Source organism: Heptranchias perlo, unplaced genomic scaffold, assembly GCF_035084215.1.
Source record: "Heptranchias perlo isolate sHepPer1 unplaced genomic scaffold, sHepPer1.hap1 HAP1_SCAFFOLD_870, whole genome shotgun sequence".
Taxonomy (NCBI): Eukaryota; Metazoa; Chordata; class Chondrichthyes; order Hexanchiformes; family Hexanchidae; genus Heptranchias; species Heptranchias perlo.
This window is the reverse complement of record NW_027139908.1, coordinates 47,807-66,868: the sequence shown is the minus strand read 5'-3', so window position 1 is coordinate 66,868 and position 19,062 is coordinate 47,807. Positions and strand designations below refer to the sequence as shown.

Sequence of the window (19,062 nt, the reverse complement as noted above, 5' to 3'; positions counted from 1 at the left end):
ACCCTCACTCTGAGAATTAGAGACAGTATTAACGTCTCACTCTGAGAGTTAGAGACAGTATTAACGCCTCACTCTGAGAGTTAGAGACAGTATTAACCCTCACTCTGAGAATTAGAGACAGTATTAACCCTCACTCTGAGAGTTAGAGACAGTATTAACGCCTCACTCTGAGAGTTAGAGACAGTATTAACCCTCACTCTGAGAATTAGAGACAGTATTAACGTCTCACTCTGAGAGTTAGAGACAGTATTAACGCCTCACTCTGAGAGTTAGAGACAGTATTAACCCTCACTCTGAGAATTAGAGACAGTATTAACGCCTCACTCTGAGAATTAGAGACAGTATTAACGTCTCACTCTGAGAGTTAGAGACAGTATTAACACCTCACTCTGAGAGTTAGAGACAGTATTAACGTCTCACTCTGAGAGTTAGAGACAGTATTAACCCTCACTCTGAGAGTTAGAAACAGTATTAACGTCTCACTCTGAGAGTTAGAGACAGTATTAACGTCTCACTCTGAGAGTTAGAGACAGTATTAACGCCTCACTCTGAGAGTTAGAGACAGTATTAACCCTCACTCTGAGAGTTAGAGACAGTATTAACGTCTCACTCTGAGAGTTAGAGACAGTATTAACGTCTCACTCTGAGAATTAGAGACAGTATTAACGTCTCACTCTGAGAATTAGAGACAGTATTAACGTCTCACTCTGAGAGTTAGAGACAGTATTAACCCTCACTCTGAGAGTTAGAGACAGTATTAATGTCTCACTCTGAGAGTTAGAGACAGTATTAACGTCTCACTCTGAGAGTTAGAGACAGTATTAACGTCTCACTCTGAGAGTTAGAGACAGTATTAACGTCTCACTCTGAGAATTAGAGACAGTATTATCGCCTCACTCTGAGAGTTAGAGACAGTATTAACGTCTCACTCTGAGAGTTCGAGACAGTATTAACGTCTCACTCTGAGAGTTGGAGACAGTGTTAACGTCTCACTCTGAGAGTTAGAGACAGTATTAATGTCTCACTCTGAGAGTTAGAGACAGTATTAATGTCTCACTCTGAGAGTTAGAGACAGTATTAACGCCTCACTCTGAGAGTTAGAGACAGTATTAACGTCTCACTCTGAGAGTTAGAGACAGTATTAACGTCTCACTCTGAGAGTTAGAGACAGTATTAACATCTCACTCTGAGAGTTAGAGACAGTATTAACATCTCACTCTGAGAGTTAGAGACAGTATTAACGTCTCACTCTGAGAGTTAGAGACAGTATTAATGTCTCACTCTGAGAGTTAGAGACAGTATTAACGTCTCACTCTGAGAATTAGAGACAGTATTAACCCTCACTCTGAGAGTTAGAGACAGTATTAACGTCACACTCTGAGAGATAGAGACAGTGTTAACATCTCACTCTGAGAGTTAGAGACAGTATTAACATCTCACTCTGAGAGATAGAGACAGTATTAACATCTCACTCTGAGAGTTAGAGACAGTATTAACGTCTCACTCTGAGAGTTAGAGACAGTATTAACATCTCACTCTGAGAGTTAGAGACAGTATTAACCCTCACTCTGAGAGTTAGAGACAGTATTAACCCTCACTCTGAGAGTTAGAGACAGTATTAACGTCTCACTCTGAGAGTTAGAGACAGTATTAACGTCTCACTCTGAGAGTTAGAGACAGTATTAACATCTCACTCTGAGAGTTAGAGACAGTATTAACATCTCACTCTGAGAGTTAGAGACAGTATTAACGTCTCACTCTGAGAGTTAGAGACAGTATTAATGTCTCACTCTGAGAGTTAGAGACAGTATTAACGTCTCACTCTGAGAATTAGAGACAGTATTAACCCTCACTCTGAGAGTTAGAGACAGTATTAACGTCACACTCTGAGAGATAGAGACAGTGTTAACATCTCACTCTGAGAGTTAGAGACAGTATTAACATCTCACTCTGAGAGATAGAGACAGTATTAACATCTCACTCTGAGAGTTAGAGACAGTATTAACGTCTCACTCTGAGAGTTAGAGACAGTATTAACATCTCACTCTGAGAGTTAGAGACAGTATTAACCCTCACTCTGAGAGTTAGAGACAGTATTAACCCTCACTCTGAGAGTTAGAGACAGTATTAACGCCTCACTCTGAGAGTTAGAGACAGTATTAACGTCTCACTCTGAGAGTTAGAGACAGTATTAACGTCTCACTCTGAGAATTAGAGACAGTATTAACGTCTCACTCTGAGAATTAGAGACAGTATTAACCCTCACTCTGAGAGTTAGAGACAGTATTAACGTCTCACTCTGAGAGTTAGAGACAGTATTAACGTCTCACTCTGAGAGTTAGAGACAGTATTAACGTCTCACTCTGAGAGTTAGAGACAGTATTAACCCTCACTCTGAGAGTTAGAGACAGTATTAACGTCTCACTCTGAGAGTTAGAGACAGTATTAACCCTCACTCTGAGAATTAGAGACAGTATTAACGCCTCACTCTGAGAATTAGAGACAGTATTAACGTCTCACTCTGAGAGTTAGAGACAGTATTAACATCTCACTCTGAGAGTTAGAGACAGTATTAACGCCTCGCTCTGAGAGTTAGAGACAGTATTAACCCTCACTCTGAGAGTTAGAGACAGTATTAACGTCTCACTCTGAGAGTTAGAGACAGTATTAACGCCTCGCTCTGAGAATTAGAGACAGTATTAACGCCTCGCTCTGAGAATTAGAGACAGTATTAACGCCTCGCTCTGAGAGTTAGAGACAGTATTAATGTCTCACTCTGAGAGTTGGAGACAGTATTAATGTCTCACTCTGAGAGTTGGAGACAGTATTAATGTCTCACTCTGAGAGTTAGAGACAGTATTAACGTCTCACTCTGAGAATTAGAGACAGTATTATCGCCTCACTCTGAGAGTTAGAGACAGTATTAACGTCTCACTCTGAGAGTTCGAGACAGTATTAACGTCTCACTCTGAGAGTTGGAGACAGTGTTAACGTCTCACTCTGAGAGTTAGAGACAGTATTAATGTCTCACTCTGAGAGTTAGAGACAGTATTAATGTCTCACTCTGAGAGTTAGAGACAGTATTAACGCCTCACTCTGAGAGTTAGAGACAGTATTAACGTCTCACTCTGAGAGTTAGAGACAGTATTAACGTCTCACTCTGAGAGTTAGAGACAGTATTAACATCTCACTCTGAGAGTTAGAGACAGTATTAACATCTCACTCTGAGAGTTAGAGACAGTATTAACGTCTCACTCTGAGAGTTAGAGACAGTATTAATGTCTCACTCTGAGAGTTAGAGACAGTATTAACGTCTCACTCTGAGAATTAGAGACAGTATTAACCCTCACTCTGAGAGTTAGAGACAGTATTAACGTCACACTCTGAGAGATAGAGACAGTGTTAACATCTCACTCTGAGAGTTAGAGACAGTATTAACATCTCACTCTGAGAGATAGAGACAGTATTAACATCTCACTCTGAGAGTTAGAGACAGTATTAACGTCTCACTCTGAGAGTTAGAGACAGTATTAACATCTCACTCTGAGAGTTAGAGACAGTATTAACCCTCACTCTGAGAGTTAGAGACAGTATTAACCCTCACTCTGAGAGTTAGAGACAGTATTAACGCCTCACTCTGAGAGTTAGAGACAGTATTAAAGTCTCACTCTGAGAGTTAGAGACAGTATTAACGTCTCACTCTGAGAATTAGAGACAGTATTAACGTCTCACTCTGAGAGTTAGAGACAGTATTAACGTCTCACTCTGAGAATTAGAGACAGTATTAACCCTCACTCTGAGAGTTAGAGACAGTATTAACGTCTCACTCTGAGAGTTAGAGACAGTATTAACGTCTCACTCTGAGAGTTAGAGACAGTATTAACGTCTCACTCTGAGAGTTAGAGACAGTATTAACGTCTCACTCTGAGAATTAGAGACAGTATTATCGCCTCACTCTGAGAGTTAGAGACAGTATTATCGCCTCACTCTGAGAGTTAGAGACAGTATTAACGTCTCACTCTGAGAGTTAGAGACAGTATTAACGTCTCACTCTGAGAGTTGGAGACAGTGTTAACGTCTCACTCTGAGAGTTAGAGACAGTATTAATGTCTCACTCTGAGAATTAGAGACAGTATTAACGTCTCACTCTGAGAGTTGGAGACAGTATTAACATCTCACTCTGAGAGTTAGAGACAGTATTAACGTCTCACTCTGAGAGTTAGAGACATTATTAACATCTCACTCTGAGAGTTAGAGACAGTGTTAACGTCTCACTCTGAGAGTTAGAGACAGTATTAACATCTCACTCTGAGAATTAGAGACAGTATTAACCCTCACTCTGAGAGTTCGAGCCGGTGATATGAGTTGACCTGATTTCAGAGGTGATCTCATCATCGACATGTCCTCATATTAGTTTGGGCCTCAGCTGGAGTATTGTTTCCAATTCTGGCCATCAAGCTTTAGGAAGGATGTCAAGGCCATAGAGAGAGTGTAGAGGAGATTTCCTGGAAAGTTTCCAGGGATGAGGAACTTCAGTTATGTAGACAGACTGGAGAACCTGGGTTTATTCTCATTCGAGCAGAGAAAGTTAAGTTGTGATTCAATGGAGGTGTCCAAAATCTTGAAGGGCTTTTATCGAGTAAACGTTCTTGATCAGTGTGTATCCAGCACAATGAGGAAGGATGCAGTACTGGATCTAGTTCTGGGGAATGAAATGGGACAAGTGGCAGGTATTCCTTCGGGGGAGCATTGGGGGAACAGTGATCATAATATAATTAGGTTTAGAACAGTTATCGAAAAGGAAAAGGCCCAATCGAGTGTAAAAATACTTAACTCGATTTGATAATTAGGGAGATAGGTCGCGTCCTCTGCAGTCGCGACTGAGAGCCCAGGGGGGTGTATTGCCTACCTGGTGCAAGGTTAAAGGACATCTCAGAGCAGCTGGAGAGGAAGTTGGGAAGGGAGGGGGAAGATCCAGGTGTTGTGGTCCATATTGGGACCAACGACATCAGGAAGAAAAGGGAGGAGGTCCTGCTAAGTGAATATCAGAAATTAGGAACTAAATTTAAAAAGCAGGACCTCACCGGTGGTAATCTCAGGATTACTACCCGAGTCACGTGCTAATTGGCGTAGGGATAGGCAGATCAGAAGGGTGAATGGGTGGATGAAAGACTGGTGTGGGAAGGAGGGGTTCCATGGGTCACTGACACCAGTACCGGGACAGGAAGGAGCTCTACCACTGGGACAGGCTCCACCTGAACCGGAATGGGACCAGATTCCCAGCGGAAAGGATAAATAGGGCTGTGGAGAAGGGAGGGATCTGGTGAAAATAAAATAAGTCTGAAGATAAAAGAAATAGGAGATGAGAGTAAAGGTCAGACCAAGGCAAGGAATACAGTCATGGAACATGACTATTAAAAATCAAGTGAGGGGAACAATGATTAAAAACAAATTAAATTGCCTGTACAGCAATGTGCACAGCATCCGAAACAAAACGGGAGAACGGGAGGCAGAAGTAATCGGGATAACTGAAACATGGAGTGGCAGTTAAACGTTGCCATGTAACGACTTCAGAAAGGATAGGGAAGGAAGGAGTGGGGGTGGGGTAGCTGTACTAATTTGAGCGAACATAATTACAATAGAAAAAAGGGACACACGTAACATTAGGATAGAAACAGAATCCAGATGAGAATAAGAAGGGAATTTCTTTTATTCGTTCATGGGATGTGGGCGTCGCTGGCGGGGCCGGCATTTATTGCCCATCCCTAATTGCCCCTTGAGAAGGTGGTGGTGAGCCGCCTTCTTGAACCGCTGCAGTCCGTGTGGTGACGGTTCTCCCACAGTGCTGTTAGGAAGGGAGTTAATCGATCAGGTTAATAGGGATATTCTACAGACCACCTAATAGTGGAAGGGAAGTGAAGGATGAACTATGAAGACAAATCTATGAAATGAGTAAAAGACATCAAATAATAATCATGGGAGATTTCAACTACCCTCAAATAAACTGGCAAGAAAAGGTAGGAAAAGGGGAAAGGGGAATGGGGTTTTTACAATGTGTACAGGACTCCTTTCTTACCCAGAATGTGAGAAGCCCAATGAGAGAGGAATCACTGCTGGATCCAGTAATGGGAAATGAACCAGAACAGATCAGAGAAGTAAGCATTGGGAACAGCTAGGCAATAGCGATCACAACACAATAAGGTTTAAAATAATGATTGAGAAAGACTTAAGTAAGACAAAGACCAAAGTAATAGGTTGTTAAAAAAAGTTAATTTTGAGGGGATGGAAATGGAAACAGGGAAGATAAATTGGGAAAAATTTTTTGACAAACAGCAGTGGGAAACATTTAAACGGGTGATCAATAGAGTCCAGGAGAAATATATCCCACTAAAAGCAGGAACAAACTCGCCAGTAATGATACACCATGGATGGATAAAGAGATAAGGGTAAAATTGAAACTAAAGAAAAAGGCACACACTGAGTACATGGACAGTAAAGGAGAGGAGGACAAAAGGGAACAGAGAGGTTAGGGAAGAAGTTTAAAAAAGAATAATTAGGAAGGCAAAGAGAAACTAGGAAATTAAATAATCAAGGAATATAAAAAGAAATAGTGAAGTATTCTACAGACACACAAATAACAAAAGAAAAATCAGGATAGGGATAGGGATAGGGAAAGGGAAAGGGAAAAGGATAGGGATAGGGATAGGGAAAGGGAAAGGGATAGGGAAAGGGATAGGGAAAGGGATAGGGAATGGGATAGGGAAAGGGATAGGGAAAGGGAAAGGGATAGGGGTAGGGATAGGGAAAGGGATAGGGATAGGGAAAGGGAAAGGGAAAGGGATAGGGATAGGGAAAGGGATAGGGAAAGGGATAGGGAAAGGGAAAGGGATAGGGAAAGGGATAGGGATAGGGAAAGGGATAGGGGTAGGGATAGGGAAAGGGATAGGGATAGGGAAAGGGATAGGGAAAGGGATAGGGATAGGGATAGGGAAAGGGAAAGGGAAAGGGATAGGGATAGGGAAAGGGATAGGGATAGGGAAAGGGATAGGGATAGGGATAGGGAAAGGGAAAGGGATAGGGATAGGGAAAGGGATAGGGATAGGGATAGGGAAAGGGATAGGGATAGGGATAGGGATAGGGATAGGGAAAGGGAAAGGGATAGGGATAGGGAAAGGGATAGGGAAAGGGATAGGGATAGGGAAAGGGAAAGGGAAAGGGATAGGGATAGGGAAAGGGAAAGGGAAAGAGATAGGGATAGGGAAAGGGATAGGGATAGGGCCACTAAGGGATAGGGATAGGGATAGAGATAGGGATAGGGATAGAGATAGGGCCACTAAGGGATAGGGATAGGGATAGGGAAAGGGATAGGGATAGGGATAGGGATAGGGATAGGGAAAGGGATAGGGATAGAGATAGGGATAGGGATAGGGATAGGGAAAGGGATAGGGATAGGGATAGGGATAGGGAAAGGGATAGGGATAGAGATAGGGATAGGGATAGGGAAAGGGATAGGGAAAGGGAAAGGGCCACTAAGGGATACACACGATAAACTCTCAGGTAATGACGGCGAAATGGCAGAAACATTGAATAGTTACTTTGCCTCAGTATTTACCAGGGAGACTAACATGGTGGGCAGGAGATTCGAAGAAGAAGAGATCAAAAAAGATATAAAGACATTTAAGATAGAAAGGGGTAGATAATTGATAAACTAATCAAACTTAGAGAGGATAAAACCCCTGGTCCAGATGGATTTCAATTAGCTTAACGTCGGTAGGAAAGATAATGGAATCTTTACTCACAGATGTAATAGAAAAACATCTGGAAACTGAAAATATAATAAATAGTCAGCACAGATTTCAGAAGGGAAGGTCATGCTTGACCAAACTTATTGAATTCTTTGAAGTAACAGAAAGTGTAGATAAGGGTAATGCAGGAGATGTAATATATTTAGATTTCCAAAAGGCCTTTGATAAGGTGCCGCATTGCAGGCTCTTGACTACAGTCAGAGCATGTGAGTCAGGAGACAATTAGCAGAATGGATAGCAAGCTGGATACAGAACAGAAAACAGGGAGTAGGGATTAAAGGAAGTTACTCAGACTGGCGGGACGGTGGCATGTGGTGTTCCACAGGGATCGGTGCTGGGACCACTGTTGTTCACCATTTACACAAACAATTTGGACTCAGGAATCAGAAGTACAATTTCAAAATTTGCGGATGACACGAAATTTTTAATACTGAGGAGGGACTGTGACAAAATACAGGAAGACTCTAATAAACGTCCAGAATGGGCATGTAATTAGCAAATGAATTTCAATATAGATAAGTGTGAGGTGGTACATTTTGGTAGGAAGAATAAGGAGGCCACATACTGCTCGGATAATAAGAGTCTGAATAGGGTAGAGGATCAGAGGGATCTGGGGGGACAGATACACAAATCACTAAAAGTAGTGACGCAGGTTAATAAGGTCATAAAAAAACCAAACCAAGCACTGGGGTCATTTCTAGAGGGATAGAATTGAAAAGCAGAGAAGTTATGTTAAACTTGTATAGAACCTTGGTTAGACCACACTTGGAGTACTGTGAACAGTTCTGGTCTCCATATTATAAAAAGGATATAGAGGCACTGGAGAAGGTGCAAAAAAGATTTACTAGGATGATACCAGAACTGAGAGGTTATACCTATCAGGAAAGACTGAACAGGTTTGGGGCTCTTTTCTCTAGAAAAGAGAAGACTGAGGGGTGACCTGATTGAGGTCTTTAATATAATGAAAGGGTTTGATAGGGTAGACGTAGAGAAGATGTTTCCACTTGTGGGGGAGACCAGAACTAGGGGGTCATTAATATAAGATAGTCAATAATAAATCCAATCGGGAATTCAGGAGAAACTTCTTTACCCAGAGAGTGGTGAGAATGTGGAACTCACTACCACAAGGAGTAGTTGAGGTGAATAGAGGAGAGGCATTTAAGGGGAAGCTGGATAAACACATGAGGGGGAAAGGATTAGAAGGGTATGCTGATAGGGTGAGATGAAGAGAGGAGGGGAGGAGGCTCGTGGGAGCATGAAGACCAGCATGGACCAGTTGGGCCGAATGGCCTGTTTCTGTGCTGTAAATTCTATGTAATTTCTGTGTCCGGCCGACAGGGTATGTCCTGGAACGGAAGAAGAGGCAGAGTTATCGGTGGATGAGGCTGAACTTCGACCTGTGGAAGGACACCACGTAACCAGGCGAAGCGAATGATTGAAGGTGTTCTCTACGAGATGCGCTCTACGCCGTCAACTCGATCGGCATGTCACGGCACAGCTCCGCCTCCAAACCCTTCGTACCAATCGGTGTGTGGCTACCCAGAGGAGGTGGGGGGGGGGGGGTCCGAGACCCCTAGAGAGGGGGTGGGAGCTGGAGGGAGGGCTGAGACCCCCTAGAGAGGGGGTGGGAGCAGAGTGAGATTGGGGGGGGGGGTCCGAGACCCCTAGAGAGGGGGGTGGGAGCTGGAGGGAGGGCTGAGATCCCTCGAGAGGGGGTGGAGCTGGAGGGAGGGCTGAGACCCCTAGAGAGGGGGTGGGAGCTGGAGGGAGGGCTGAGATCCCTAGAGAGGGGGTGGGAGCTGGAGGGAGGGCTGAGACCCCTAGAGAGGGGGTGGGGAGCTGGAGGGGAGGGCTGAGACCCCTAGAGAGGGGGTGGGAGCAGAGTGAGATTGGGGGGGGGGTCCGAGACCCCTAGAGAGGGGGTGGGAGCAGAGTGAGATGGGGGGGGGGGTCCAAGACCCCTAGAGAGGGGGGTGGGAGCTGGAGGGAGGGCTGAGACCTCGAGAGAGGGGGTGGGAGCTGGAGGGAGGGCTGAGACCTCTAGAGAGGGGTGGGAGCAGAGTGAGGTGGGGTGGGGGGTGCCTAGACCCCTCCAGAGAGGAGATGGGAGCCGAGGGGGGACCCAAGGACACTCCAGAGAGAGGGTGGGACAGGGGGTGAGACCCCAGAAAGTGGGGGGGAATGGGGTAGTGTGGAGCCACAGAGAGTGATATCTGTGGACTGACTGGTGTCCTCTCAGTCCCTCTCAGGGAGATATCTGTACACTGACTGGTGTCTCTCAGTCCCCTCTCCCTCAGGGGAGATATCTGTACACTGACTGGTGTCTCTCAGTCCCTCTCTCTCAGGGTGATATCTGTACACTGACTGGTGTCTCTCAGTCCCTCTCAGGGAGATATCTGTACACTGACTGGTGTCTCTCAGTCCCTCTCTCTCAGGGAGATATCTGTACACTGACTGGTGTCTCTCAGTCCCTCTCTCTCAGGGAGATATCTGTACACTGACTGGTGTCTCTCAGTCCCTCTCTCTCAGGGAGATATCTGTAGACTGACTGGTGTCTCTCAGTCCCTCTCTCTCAGGGAGATATCTGTACACTGACTGGTGTCTCTCAGTCCCTCTCCCTCGGAGATATCTGTACACTGACTGGTGTCTCTCAGTCCCCCTCTCTCTCAGGGAGATATCTGTTACACTGACTGGTGGTCTCTCAGCCCCTCTCTCTCAGGGAGATATCTGTACACTGACTGGTGTCTCTCAGTCCCCCTCTCTCTCAGGGAGATATCTGTACGCTGACTGGTGTCTCTCAGTTCCTCTCTCAGGGAGATAATCTGTACACTGACTGGTGTCCTCTCAGACCCTCTCTCTCAGGGAGATATCTGTACACTGACTGGTGTCTCTCAGTCCCCTCTCTCTCAGGGAGATATCTGTACACTGACTGGTGCCTCTCAGTCCCTCTCTCTCAGGGAGATATCTGTACACTGACTGGTGTCCTCTCAGTCCCTCTCTCAGGGAGATATCTGTACACTGACTGGTGTCTCTCAGTCCCCTCTCTCTCAGGGAGATATCTGTACACTGACTGGTGTCTCTCAGTCCCCCTCTCTCAGGGAGATATCTGTACACTGACTGGTGTCCTCTCAGTCCCCTCTCTCTCAGGGAGATATCTGTACACTGACTGGTGTCTCTTAGTCCCCTCTCTCCCTCAGGGAGATATCTGTACACTGACTGGTGTCTCTCAGTCCCCCTCCCTCAGGGAGATATCTGTACACTGACTGGTGTCTCTCAGTCCCTCTCTCTCAGGGAGATATCTGTACACTGACTGGTGTCTCTCAGTCCCCCTCTCTCTCAGGGAGATATCTGTACACTGACTGGTGTCTCTCAGTCCCTCTCTCTCAGGGAGATATCTGTACACTGACTGGTGTCTCTCAGTCCCTCTCCCTCAGGGAGATATCTGTACACTGACTGGTGTCTCTCCAGTCCCCTCTCTCTCAGGGAGATATCTGTGCACTGACTGGTGTCTCTCAGTCCCCCTCTCTCTCAGGGGAGATATCTGTACACTGACTGGTGTCTCTCAGTCCCTCTCTCTCAGGGAGATATCTGTGCACTGACTGGTGTCTCTCAGTCCCCTCTCTTCTTAGGGGAGATATCTGTACACTGACTGGTGTCTCTCAGTCCCCCTCTCTCAGGGAGATATCTGTACACTGACTGGTGTCTCTCAGTCCCTCTCTCTCAGGGAGATATCTGTACACTGACTGGTGTCTCTCAGTCCCCTCTCTCTCAGGGAGATATCTGTACACTGACTGGTGTCTCTCAGTCCCCTCTCTCATCAGGGAGATATCTGTACACTGACTGGTGTCTCTCAGTCCCCCTCTCTCAGGGAGATATCTGTACACTGACTGGTGTCTCTCAGTCCCTCTCTCTCAGGGAGATATCTGTACACTGACTGGTGTCTCTCAATCCCTCTCTCTCAGCGAGATATCCTGTACACTGACTGGTATCTCTCAGTCCCCTCTCTCTCAGCGAGATATCTGTACACTGACTGGTATCTCTCAGTCCCTCTCTCTCAGGGAGATATCTGTACACTGACTGGTGTCTCTCAGTCCTCCTCTCTCTCAGGGTGATATCTGTACACTGACTGGTGTCTCTCAGTCTCTCTCTCTCAGGGAGATATCTGTACACTGACTGGTGTCTCTCAGTCCCTCTCTCTCAGGGAGATATCTGTACACTGACTGGTGTCTCTCAGTCCCCCCTCTCTCAGGGAGATATCTGTACACTGACTGGTGTCTCTCAGTGCCTCTCTCTCAGGGAGATATCTGTACACTGACTGGTGTCTCTCAGTCCCCCCTCTCTCAGGGAGATATCTGTACACTGACTGGTGTCTCTCAGTCCCTCTCTCTCAGGGAGATATCTGTACACTGACTGGTGTCTCTCAGTCCCTCTCTCTCAGGGAGATATCTGTACACTGACTGGTGTCTCTCAGTCCCCTCTCTCTCAGGGAGATATCTGTACACTGACTGGTGTCTCTCAGTCCCTCTCTCTCAGGGAGATATCTGTACACTGACTGGTGTCTCTCAGTGCCTCTCTCTCAGGGTGATATCTGTACACTGACTGGTGTCTCTCAGTCCCTCTCTCTCAGGGGAGATATCTGTACACTGACTGGTGTCTCTCAGTCCCCTCTCTCTCAGGGAGATATCTGTACACTGACTGGTGTCTCTCAGTCCCCCCTCTCTCAGGGAGATATCTGTACACTGACGGGTGTCTCTCAGTCCCCTCTCTCTCAGGGTGATATCTGTACACTGACTGGTGTCCTCTCAGTCCCCTCTCTCTCAGGGTGATATCTGTACACTGACTGGTGTCTCTCAGTCCCCTCTCTCTCAGGGAGATATCTGTACACTGACTGGTGTCTCTCAGTCCCCCTCTCTCAGGGAGATATCTGTACACTGACTGGTGTCTCTCAGGTCCCTCTCTCTCAGGGAGTGATATCTGTACACTGACTGGTGTCCTCTCAGTCCCTCTCTCTCAGGGAGATATCTGTACACTGACTGGTGTCTCTCAGTCCCTCTCTCTCAGGGAGATATCTGTACACTGACTGGTGTCTCTCAGTCCCTCTCTCTCAGGGAGATATCTGTACACTGACTGGTATCTCTCAGTCTCCTCTCTCTCAGGGAGATATCTGTACACTGACTGGTGTCTCTCAGTCCCTCTCCCTCGGAGATATCTGTACACTGACTGGTGTCTCTCAGTCCCCTCTCTCAGGGAGATATCTGTACACTGACTGGTGTCTCTCAGTCCCTCTCTCAGGGAGATATCTGTACACTGACTGGTGTCTCTCAGGTCCCTCTCTCTCAGGGAGATATCTGTACACTGACTGGTGTCTCCTCAGTCCCCTCTCTCCCTCAGGGAGATATCTGTACACTGACTGGTGTCTCTCAGTCCCCTCTCTCCCTCAGGGAGATATCTGTACACTGACTGGTGTCTCTCAGTCCCTCTCTCCCTCAGGGAGATATCTGTACACTGACTGGTGTCTCTCAGTCCCTCTCCCTCGGGAGATATCTGTACACTGACTGGTGGTCTCTCAGTCCCCTCTCTCTCAGGGTGATATCTGTACACTGACTGGGTGTCTCTCAGTCCCTCTCTCTCAGGGTGATATCTGTACACTGACTGGTGTCTCTCAGTCCCCCTCTCTCAGGGAGATATCTGTACACTGACTGGTGTCTCTCAGTGCCTCTCTCTCAGGGAGATATCTGTACACTGACTGGTGTCTCTCAGTCCCTCTCTCTCAGGGAGATATCTGTACATTGACTGGTGTCTCTCAGTCCCCTCTCTCTCAGGGAGATATCTGTACACTGACTGGTGTCTCTCAGTCCCCTCTCTATCAGGGAGGATATCTGTACACTGACTGGTGTCTCTCAGTCCCTCTCTCTCAGGGAGATATCTGTACACTGACTGGTGTCTCTCAGTCCCTCTCTCTCAGGGAGATATCTGTACGCTGACTGGTGTCTCTCAGTCCCTCTCCTCCCTCAGGGAGATATCTGTACACTGACTGGTGTCTCTCAGTCCCTCTCTCCCTCAGGGAGATATCTGTACACTGACTGGTGTCTCTCAGTCCCTCTCCCTCGGAGATATCTGTACACTGACTGGTGTCTCTCAGTCCCCTCTCTCTCAGGGTGATATCTGTACACTGACTGGTGTCTCTCAGTCCCCCTCTCTCAGGGAGATATCTGTACACTGACTGGTGTCTCTCAGTCCCCTCTCTCTCAGGGTGATATCTGTCCACTGGACTGGTGTCTCTCAGTCCCTCTCTCTCAGGGAGATATCTGTACACTGACTGGTGTCTCTCAGTCCCTCTCTCTCAGGGAGATATCTGTACACTGACTGGTGTCTCTCAGTCCCTCTCTCTCAGGGAGATATCTGTACACTGACTGGTGTCTCTTAGTGCCTCTCTCTCAGGGAGATATCTGTACACTGACTGGTGTCTCTCAGTCCCTCTCTCTCAGGGAGATATCTGTACACTTGACTGGTGTCCTCTCAGTGCCTCTCTCTCAGGGAGATATCTGTACACTGACTGGTGTCTCTCAGTGCCTCTCTCTCAGGGAGATATCTGTACACTGACTGGTGTCTCTCAGTCCTCTCTCTCAGGGAGATATCTGTACACTGACTGGTGTCTCTCAGTCCCCTCTCTCTCAGGGAGATATCTGTACATTGACTGGTGTCTCTCAGTCCCCTCTCTCTCAGGGAGATATCTGTACACTGACTGGTGTCTCTCAGTCCCTCTCTCTCAGGGAGATATCTGTACACTGACTGGTGTCCTCTCAGTCCCTCTCTCTCAGGGAGATATCTGTACACTGACTGGTGTCTCTCAGTGCCGGTTTCCTGAGGGAATAGCCAGGATTCCCTGTCGGATGAGCTGACTGACGGCCGACTCAACCCTTGTATGGTTCTGATGGTCTCCTTCTCCTAGCTCCCACTAGTAAACCCCACTCACCTGACGGTGGACGATGTGAGTGACACAACCATTAGCCTGAAGTGGAGAACCCCAGAGAAGGTGGAGCTGCCGGCATCGATGGATACCTGGTGGAATACTGCAAGGAGGGATGTGAGTATCTGCACACTTCACCCTACCCGCTGTGTACACACTCACACACTGCTCACTATCAGACGGTGGGGGTATCGTGCAGGTCTGTGTACACACACTGCCTCACTATCAGACGGGGAGGTATTGTGCGGGTCTGGTGTGCACTCACTGCTCACTCTCAGACGGGGAGCTATTGTGCGGGGTCTGTGTACACTCACTGCTCACTCTCAGACGGGGAGGTATTGTGCGGGTTCTGTGGTACACTCACTGCTCACTCTCAGACGGGGAGCTATTGTGCGGGTCTGTGTACACTCCACTGCTCACTCTCAGACGGGGGAGCTATTGTGCGGGTCTGTGTACACTCACTGCTCACTATCAGACGGGGAGGTATCGTGCGGGTCTGTGTGCACACACTGCTCACTATCAGACGGGGAGCTATTGTGCGGGTCTGTGTACACTCACTGCTCACTCTCAGACGGGGAGCTATTGTGCGGGTCTGTGTACACTCACTGCTCACTATCAGACGGTGGGGTATCGTGCAGGTCTGTGTGCACTCACAGCTCACTATCCAGACGGGGAGGTATTGTGCGGGTCTGTGTACACTCACAGCTCACTATCAGACGGGGAGGTATTGTGCGGGTCTGTGTACACTCACTGCTCACTATCAGACGGGGAGGTATTGTGCGGGTCTGTGTACACTCACTGCTCACTATCAGAACGGGGAGGTATTGTACGGGTCTGTGTACACTCACTGCTCACTATCAGACGGGGAGGTATTGTGCGGGTCTGTGTACACACACTGCTCACTATCAGACGGGGAGGTATTGTGTGCGGGTCCTGTGTACACACACTGCTCACTATCAGACGGGGAGGTATTGTGCGGGTCTGTGTACACTGACTGCTCACTATCAGACGGGGAGGTATTGTGCAGGTCTGTGTACACTCACTGCTCACTCTCAGGCTGGGTGTTAATGTTGGATTGTTTTACTCTGTATTGATTGCCAGCTTTGACTGGGCCTGCAGTGGGTACAGGACAGTGTACTCAGACAGTGACGGCCTCCCTGTCAATGTTCAGATGCAGTGTGATTGACAGTGACTGTCGATAGTGACAGACGTCAGACAAGTCCCCCAGCTATTCACACAGGTGTAAATAATCGCACCCTGCAGTTTGTGTTAATTTTACACATCTATTTGTAATCATGATGCAATGATGCGACATAAACAAACAGCAGCAATACACACCATCACACGCTCCAGGGTTCGTTTACAGCCCAGCCGCTGTCATTCTCACTAAACATCTTTTTCTCTCTCTCTCTCTGGATGACTTTCCCTGTGAGCTGTTCTCTCTGTCTCTTTCTGTGCCTCATTCTCCATTTTCTCACTCTCTATGTTTATGCCTCCCCACGTCTCCATCTTTCTAACTCTCCCCCACGTCTCCATCTTTCTAACTCTCCCCCACGTCTCCATCTTTCTAACTCTCCCCACGTCTCCATCTTTCTAACTCTCCCCACTGTCTCCATCTTTCTAACTCTCCCCCACTGTCTCCATCTTTCTAACTCTCCCCACGTCTCCATCTTTCTAACTCTCCCCACGTCCTCCATCTTTCTAACTCTCCCCACTGTCTCCATCTTTCTAACTCTCCCCACTGTCTCCATCTTTCTAACTCTCCCCACGTCTCCATCTTTCTAACTCTCCCCACTGTCTCCATCTTTCTAACTCTCCCCACTGTCTCCATCTTTCTAACTCTCCCCACGTCTCCATCTTTCTAACTCTCCCCACGTCTCCATCTTTCTAAACTCTCCCCACTGTCTCCATCTTTCTAACTCTCCCCACGTCTCCATCTTTCTAACTCTCCCCACGTCCTCCATCTTTCTAACTCTCCCCACGTCTCCATCTTTCTAACTCTCCCCTCGTCTCCCATCTTTCTAACTCTCCCCACTGTCTCCATCTTTCTAACTCTCCCCACTGTCTCCATCTTCTAACTCTCCCCACGTCTCCATCTTTCTAACTCTCCCCACGTCTCCATCTTTCTAACTCTCCCCACTGTCTCCATCTTTCTAACTCTCCCCACGTCTCCATCTTTCTAACTCTCCCCACTGTCTCCATCTTTCTAACTCTCCCCACGTCTCCATCTTTCTAACTCTCCCACGTCTCCATCTTTCTAACTCTCCCCACTGTCTCCATCTTTCTAACTCTCCCCACTGTCTCCATCTTTCTAACTCTCCCCACTGTCTCCATCTTTCTAACTCTCCCCACGTCTCCATCTTTCTAACTCTCCCCACTGTCTCCATCTTTCTAACTCTCCCCACTGTCTCCATCTTTCTAACTCTCCCCACGTCTCCATCTTTCTAACTCTCCCCCACGTCTCCATCTTTCTAACTCTCCCCACTGTCTCTATCTTTCTAACTCTCCCCACGTCTCCATCTTTCTAACTCTCCCCACGTCTCCATCTTTCTAACTCTCCCCACGTCTCCATCTTTCTAACTCTCCCCACTGTCTCCATCTTTCTAACTCTCCCCACGTCTCCATCTTTCTAACTCTCCCCACTGTCTCCATCTTTCTAACTCTCCCCCACGTCTCCATCTTTCTAACTCTCCCCACGTCTCCATCTTTCTAACTCTCCCCACGTCTCCATCTTTCTAACTCCTCCCCCACGTCTCCATCTTTCTAACTCTCCCCACTGTCTCCATCTTTCTAACTCTCCCCACGTCTCCATCCTTTCTAACTCTCCCCACTGTCTCCATCTTTCTAACTCTCCCCACGTCTCCATCTTTCTAACTCTCCCCACTGTCTCCATCTTTCTAACTCTCCCCACGTCTCCATCTTTCTAACTCTCCCCACGTCTCCATCTTTCTAACTCTCCCCACTGTCTCTATCTTTCTAACTCTCCCCACTGTCTCCATCTTTCTAACTCTCCCCACGTCCTCCATCTTTCTAACTCTCCCCCCACGTCTCCATCTTTCTAACTCTCTCCCCACGTCTCCATCTTTCTAACTCTCCCCACGTCTCCATCTTTCTAACTCTCCCCACGTCTCCATCTTTCTAACTCTCCCCACTGTCTCCATCTTTCTAACTCTCCCCCACTGTCTCCATCTTTCTAACTCTCCCCACTGTCTCCATCTTTCTAACTCTCCCCACTGTCTCCATCTTTCTAACTCTCCCCACTGTCTCCATCTTTCTAAACTCTCCCCCACTGTCCTCCATCTTTCTAACTCTCCCCACTGTCTCCATCTTTCTAACTCTCCCCACTGTCTCCATCTTTCTAACTCTCCCCACTGTCTCCCATCTTTCTAACTCTCCCCCACTGTCTCCATCTTCTAACTCTCCCCACTGTCTCCATCTTTCTAACTCTCCCCACTGTCTCCATCTTTCTAACTCTCCCCACTGTCTCCATCTTTCTAACTCTCCCCACTGTCCTCCATCTTTCTAACTCTCCCACTGTCTCCATCTTCTAACTCTCCCCCACTGTCTCCATCTTTCTAACTCTCCCCATGTCTCCATCTTTCTAACTCTCCCCACTGTCTCCATCTTTCTAACTCTCCCCACTGTCTCCATCTTTCTAACTCTCCCCCACTGTCTCCATCTTTCTAACTCTCCCCACGTCTCCATCTTTCTAACTCTCCCCCACGTCCCTCCATCTTTCTAACTCTCCCCACTGTCTCCATCTTTCTAACTCTCCCCACTGTCTCTATCTCACTCCCTCTCCATATGTCTCCATTTCTCAAACTTTCTCCCCTCTCCCTCTGTCTCAATCCTTCCACTCTATGTCTCCGTCTCTCTCACCTCCCTCTCCTGTGTGTGTGTGTGTCTCTCCCCTCTATGTCTCTCCATGTCCCACTCCCCCTCTCTGTGTATCCTTCCCGTCTCCCCCCTCTCTATCTCCCCCCTCTCCCCCTCTCTGTGTATCCTTCTGTCTCCCCCTCTCTCTATCTCCCCCCTCTCTCCCTATCTCTCCCTCCCCTCTCTCCCCCTCTCTGTGTATCCTTCTGTCTCCCCCTCTCTCTATCTCCCCCCCTCTCTCCCTATCTGTCTCCCTCCCCTCTCTCCCCCTCTCTGTGTATCCTTCTGTTCTCCCCCTCTCTCTGTCTCCCCCCTCTCTCCCTATCTGTCCTCCCCCCTCTCTCTCCCCCCTCTCCCCCTCTCTCTCCCCCCTCTCCCCCTTTCTGTGTATCCTTCTGTCTTCCCCTCTCT

General features: G+C 47.7%; 1 pseudogene; it reads left to right on the top strand.

Annotated features, from left to right (window-relative positions):
- Positions 1-9,221: 9,221 nt before the first annotated feature.
- The window catches only part of LOC137319585 (myosin-binding protein C, cardiac-type-like), a 52,034-nt pseudogene continuing 42,193 nt past the window's right edge, over positions 9,222-19,062 (top strand).